Source organism: Heptranchias perlo, unplaced genomic scaffold (assembly GCF_035084215.1).
Source record: "Heptranchias perlo isolate sHepPer1 unplaced genomic scaffold, sHepPer1.hap1 HAP1_SCAFFOLD_888, whole genome shotgun sequence".
Taxonomy (NCBI): domain Eukaryota; kingdom Metazoa; phylum Chordata; class Chondrichthyes; order Hexanchiformes; family Hexanchidae; genus Heptranchias; species Heptranchias perlo.
The window spans coordinates 66,803-73,543 of NW_027139927.1; the positions used below are offsets into that span (position 1 = coordinate 66,803).

Below are 6,741 nucleotides of genomic sequence, written 5' to 3' on the forward strand. Positions count from 1 at the left end.
AAATTGTCCCGGTTGAGGCAGAGAAGGAAGGATGAGGAAGTGAAGGATAAAAGGCCGACCGGGTTTCGACGGGTCAGGAGCTGCGGAGGGGAACGGAGCGGGGGGGGGGAGGATGTGACGCAGGACCTTGGCCACTCCCTCAAGGTCCCCCAAACAACGACAAAAAAAAAAAGAGAGTGAGCTTTGAACTGTCGGCAGGTTGATGACGGGCTTCAATAAAACCGGGAAGAAGGTCAAAATAACAGGTTAAAAAGTCCCTCAGCTCCAAGCGCTCGATGGCTGGAAAGATCTAAGGGGAGAGGGAGGAAATTTGTGCAGCAAGCAAGCAAAAAAAAAAGAGTTGACATCATTTTCAAAATGTATGGATCTGAGATGATTGGCCAATGATGTTATCAGAAGACTAGAGTGTGAAAGGAGGCCTGGGAGGAGGAGGTGGAGGAGGAGGAGGAGGAGGAAGGGAGCTTAACACCTGTCGTAGCAAGAAGCCACTTGGTGGATCTCATGTTGTGCGGGATAGAGTAAGATGGCGACCTGCAGTGTGGAGAACTCCCTGCGGGCGCTAAGGGACGGGGCCTTCGACAAAGATGACGGGGTGCGCCAGCAGATCGCTCGGTCGCTGCGGGAGCTGGGGGCTCACCACCCCGAGCTGGTGCTGATGTCCTGCCACAACTACCTGAGCAAGCACAGCCAGCTGGAGGACGAGCACCACATCGTCATCCTGCGGAGCATGGAGATGGTGGTGAGGGACACCGCCAGCCAAATCAGCGAGCTGCTGGCCAAGAAGATCATCTGCATGGCCTCGGAGGAGCTGACCAAGCCGGACGAGGCCCTGCCCGAAGGACCGAGAGCAGCGGTCAGCGATCTCCTGGTGGCCCTGGGCTGCAGCTTCGTCGAGGAGGTCCTGGATGAGATGCTGCAGAGGTTCCATCCCGACGCCCTCCCGGATCTCTTTGTCGTGCGGACGGTGGCCAATCTGTCCGTCGCCAATGTGCACGGGACCATGCCGTACATGACCACCATCTTGGAGGCCTTGGTCCCCTTGTTGACCATGGCCAAGCAGGAGAGGATGAAGGTGTCCTTGGCTGCAGCCATGGGCCTCTTCAGCAGGAGCATCCTGAAGTACCAAGAGAAGTTGCCCGACCCAACTCTGAGGAAGGAGGTCTTCTTCCAGGAGATCCACTCCGCCTACGATGTCTTCTTCAACATCTGGCTACAGCTGAAGGAGACCAAGCTGAGGTTGGAGATACTGTCAGCGCTGGGTGACATGGTGCATGTCATGTCCACCGAGAAGCTGCAAGAGGAGCTGCCCAGGTTAATCCCGGGGATCCTCGCCTTCTACAAAAAGCAGTACGAACCGTTCTACATCACCCACTGCCTGTACCAGATATTGACCGCCGCGGTCAAGGCCGGGGCTCGAGGGCTGGAGTCCCAGGTGGACAGCCTGCTGCACCCGCTCCACCACCAGATCTCGGCGACGGTGGACTCCGCCAGCGAGCTGGCGCCGAAGAACCAGAGCGAGCTGCTCTGTTGCTTCACCATTCTGACCAAGGTGTCGACGGACGCCCTCCTCAAGTTCCTCATCCACAAGCTGGCGAACAACGAGCGTAGCCGCATCGGGACGCTGACCGTCATGAAGCACCTGATCGGCTCGGCCCCCGGGCAGCTGGAGAGCAAACGCTCCGTCATCCTGGGCGGCATGAAGCTACCGCTGCAGGACACCAACAACCGGATCAAGAAGATGGTGCTGCAGGTGGTGGAGACCATGGCGGCCAACGGCTACCTGGAGGTGGAGGGAGGGGCCGCGGCGGTGGAGTTCGTCATCTGCCAGTGCAGCCTGCCCGCCGATCAGCGCTCGGCCCCCCTCGGTGCCAGTGGCAGCAACGGCCCCCCCAAAGCGGGGGAGGTCACCGACAGGGAGCTGAGGGCCGCGGCCGAGACGCTCATGGGCCAGATCACCGCCGTGGAGAAGATGGAGGGCGTTCTTTGGCCATCTCTCTTGGAGTTCGTCACCCCGGTGCAGTACAGCGACGCGTTGGCGGTGGTCTGTAGGACCTTGGAATATCTCGGGGCCAAGAAACGGAAATCTGGGACAGAGCAGTTTGCCCTCAATTACGACGCCCGGCCCAGCCTCCCCTCCCCTCAGGCTCTCTTGGCCCGTCTGTTGGTCGTGTCTTCCTTGCCCTACGAGGGGCGGGGGAGGGGCATCCCGGCGCTCAAGCTCTTGCTGGTCCTGAGCCCCACCATCCACCCAGCGGTGGAGGCCCTGTGGAGGGAGGAGCTGCCCGACCTGGTGCAGTACGTGGCCGACAACTCTGAGGAAGCCTTCCCGCAGCAGCAGTGGGAGAAGAACCTTCTCCTCTTCCTTTTCAAGAGCGTGGAGGCCATCGCGGACGGCAAGTGGACCTGCCGCCTGGGCGAGGAGATGACCAACCACATCAACGCCTGGCACAGCGCCGCCGGGCACTACCCCAACGTGGCCAGGGAGAAGCAGTTCCTCTACAAGTGCGTGGGCATCGTGCTCCAGCACACCACCTCCACCGAGGTAATCAACCAGCAGCTCCAGGAGATGCTGCTCAGTGTCCAGCACAGTGAGGTGGTGGAGCGGGAAGGGGTGGCCATTGGAGTCGGCTTCTGCGCCATGACCCACTTTGACAAGACCCTCTCCCGGCTGGAGGACTTTGTCAAGCTGGACGCTCTGAAGAAGACCGTCAACTTCTTCAACTCCCTGATGGAGAAGGTGGACGGAGACATCGAGAAGATGAAGAGCACCCTGATTCTCTGCTACGGCTACGTGGCCTTGTACGCCCCCGAGGATCTCCTGCTGCCCAGGATGGAGGCCAGTATCCTTCAGCACGTGGTCAACCTTTCCAACACCAAGGTTCTCGGGATAAAGATTGAAAGCAAGGACTTGATGATCAAGCTGAGCCTGATCAAGGCGGTCACCCTGATTGCCAAGGCCATTGTCTCCAACAAGTGGAGACATTCCTTCAGTTTCACCAGGAAGGGCGAGCTCTTGACCAACATGCAGAACCTCATCAAGGCCGAGTCCAGGGTCCAGCTGAAGACCCCGGTCCGCCATTCAGCCATGACCGCCTGCACCTTCCTCATCAAGCTGGAGCCCTCCTTGAACAAGGCTTACATCACCGAGCTGATCAAAACCTGCCTGGACAGCGTGATAGGCCTGCTGCCTTTCGCAGGCGTCCGGGGCAAGGAGGAGTCCAGCGAAGACAAGGAGAGGGAGGCGCTGTACGCCGAGACCATGGCGGCCCTGCAGGGGCTCCTGAATGAGATCTTGCTTCACGACCTGTCCCCCGACGGACTCCAGGCCGTGTTCAAGCACGTGGAAGGCTGGATCATCTCCACCAAAGACTACGAGCGGGAGAGGGCGATGGACGTCACCTTGAAGCTGATGGTGCTCTACTTGGAGAAGCTGAACGTGCGAGGGGAGGTGGAGTTTAACCACCTGGGGGCCATCGTGGGCCGTTTGGTGCCCAGGTGCACGGACCCGGTGGTGAAGATCCGTCACCTGGCCATGCTCAGCCTCTACACTCTATTCTACATCCACCTGCGTTACGAGGGGCTCCCCGAGGGGGAGACGGACGAACTGGTGGAGCACTTGAAGGCCATCCAAGTCCAGTTGGACCAGTCTGACAGCCAGCTCCTCCTGCGGGTCTGTTCCGACCTGGCCAAGGTCATCTCGAGGCGGCTGCCCCAAGAGCAGATCAGCTCGCTGCTCTTTGTCCTCTTCGAGGGGCTGGATGACCACTATTTCAGCTGCTCCAGCGCCTCCTCCATCGTCATGAACACCATCATCCGCTCGTGCGGGCCCGTCCTGGAGGGCCACGTCTCGGAGATCCTCAAAGCCCTGTACATCCGCCTGCAGTGGATCACCGGGGAGCAGGTCAAGATGTCCATGATTCATTTCATCTCGGTCCTGGCCGCCCAGAACACCTCGGAGGTGGTCTCCTGCCTCCTCTTCTCCCCGCTTCCCTTCGACAAGAACACCAGCGACATCTGGAGGTCTCTGGCTGGTGAGGTCTCCCTGGCCACCAGCACCATGGAGCTGCTGCTGGAGGCCCTCATTAAGCACCTGGCCCCCGGCGAGAGGGTGGGCTCCCTGGCGCACAAGAGCGGGGCCGTCTGCTCCGCCCTCGAGCCCCTGGCCATCGTCTGCGCCCTCAACGAGATGCTGTCCAACCCTGAGTCCGGGGCGGCCGTGTGCGGCCTCTACCCCCAGCTATTCAGCATCCTGCTGCTTCACCTCAGCTCCAGCGTGGGCGTCGAGTTCCCCAAGGAACTCTTCAACGCCGGGTTGCCAAAGGAGTGGAAGATTTCCCTCCGCTCGAAGCAGGCCACCATCGACGTCTGCAACTATTCCGTGGAGACGCTCAAGGCCATACTGACCCAGGGGAAGAACGGGGATGTGGTCAGCCTCATGGAGGCAGCGGACGGCTGGACGCTGATGAAGAACTCAGACCGGCACCACGAGGGGGTGGCGCTCCTGGCAAAGGCGGTGGCGGCGCACGCCAAGCCCCACCTGACGGGCATTGCCCACCACCTGACCACCGCCCTGGCCCACACCCCCAAGCCCCAGCGGGTCACGCTGACCGCCTTCCTGGGCGAGCTCCTGAACCACCCCGTAGTGTCCGAGCTCCACCTGACGGACGTCCTCCTGAGCAGCCTGTTGAGCTGCCTGGAGGACGTGGTGCCCATCGTCCGCCTGCTGTCCATCAGGGGCCTGGGCAACGTGGCGGCCGGAGACCCCCAGAAGATCGACCTCTACTCCACCAAGCTGGTCAACGCCATGGTCTCGGGCATCAGCGAGGCCGAGGACCCCAGGGACCTCATCAAGCTCGAGGCCATGGCGGGCCTCTCGAAGATCTTGAGCTGGCTCCAGGAGAACAACATGCGGAGCATCCTGGGCCACGTCATCCTGGCCACCCAGCCCCTTTTCGAGAACGAGAGCGACGAAGTGCGGAGGGAGGCCTTCGCCTTGTTCGGGAGCCTGTCCAAGTTCGGAGACGGGGAGCTGAAGCACATCTACGTGGAGCAGGTCCACGCCAGCCTGGTCAGCTTGATCCTGCACCTCAACGACGGCAACCAAGACGTCATCAGGACCTGTAAGGCCGCCTTGCGGTCAGCTGGCCCCCTCATCGGCTCGGACAACCTCGCCGCCCTGCTCCAGGCCGAGCTGTCCGAGGGGCTGGACCTGGACTATTGGGAGTTCCTCCAGAGCCTCTCCAAGCTCATCATCTCCGACTTCCCCGCCAAGGTCAACATCTACCTTGTGGTGGGCGTGACCTTCTTCAAGAGCTTGCTGCCCGCGATCCGGGGCAACGCGGTCACCTTCACGGCCTGCTTGCTGCAGAAACTGCCCAGGAAGTACCACCAGGCCGTGTCCAACGGCAACGTGTGCGCCGACATCATCGCGATGTTGCAGGATCCGGTGCCCAGCGTCCGGATGAAAGTGGCCAAGGCACTCAGCCTCCTCCACTAACTGCGGGCGTCGCCCGAGCAAGTTCGGGCCCGCCTCCCTTTGCGCTTACGGAGGAGGGGAGGTGCCTCGGGGAAAACACGGAGGATCTAATTCAGCGCCAGGAGATCGAAGAGGGAAATATGCAGATGGGACCCCCCCCCCCTCCCCCTCCGCCAACCTCCGACACATCCTGAGGCGCAATTGAGGAGAGACGCGAACGGGAATAATTGAAGTCCGTGCCCAAATGTTGACACAGTGAGACACGATGTTTGATGTGTGTCCAATCTAGGATGGGCAGCAGGGGAAAAACAGTCATGTAGAATTAATAAAGTCAGCCAGCAACAGTTATTATTAGTTTATTCATTTGCACCCAGTCTCCCAGAAATAAGGGGAGTCTGCTGTGGCTCAGTGGGTCTCTCTCTCTCTCTCCCCTCCGAGTCAGAAGGTCGTGGGTTCGAGCCCCCACTCCAGAGACTTGAGCCCCACAATCCAGGCCCGACACTCCCGGTGCCAGTACTGAGGGAGTGCTGCACTGTCGGAGGCGCCGTCTTTCGGATGAGACGTTAAACCGAGGCCCCGTCTGCCCCTCTCAGGTGGACGTAAAAGATCCCACGGCCGCTATTGGAAGAAGAGCAGGGGGGGGGGAGTTCTCCCCGGTGCCCTGGACCGCTCCTCCTTAAAACCTTCCTCTTTTGGTCACCTGTCCTGATATCTCATGTGGCTCGAAGTCAAAGTTTGTATGATTTATGCTCCTGTGACGCGCCTCGAGAGGTTTTATTACGTTAAAGGTGCTGTGTAATTGCAAGGTTTGGAGTTTAGGAGGGACAAGAGAGCAAGGTTGAGAAGGTCACTGAGTGTAAACCACACAGTATTCAGAGTGCCAGTATTAAAGCTAAGTCACCTCACCAAATCCAGGCCGGTCTCAAAGCACCCCCTGGTGGCAGAAAATTCCAGCTGGAAATTTCATCAGAATAACAGGACTGGCTGGAGAGGGAAATAAAGAAACTGCAATGGAACAGCAGGGAATGGTCTATGGAGTTTAGGGATAAAGCTGTACCTGCCCTGGGAGCGTTTGATGGGACAGTGTGGAGGGAGCTTTACTCTGTATCTAACCCGTGCTGTACCTGCCCTGGGAGTGTTTGATGGGACAGTGTGGAGGGAGCTTTACTCTGTATCTAACCCGTGCTGTACCTGCCCTGGGAGTGTTTGATGGGACAGTGTGGAGGGAGCTTTACTCTGTATCTAATCCTGTACCTGTCCTGGGA

The 6,741-nt window shown here is 59.6% G+C and overlaps 1 pseudogene; it reads left to right on the forward strand.

Moving 5' to 3' along the window:
* The first annotated feature begins 464 nt into the window (after positions 1-464).
* Positions 465-5,606, forward strand: LOC137319790 (maestro heat-like repeat-containing protein family member 1 pseudogene; annotated as a pseudogene).
* Positions 5,607-6,741: the final 1,135 nt, after the last annotated feature.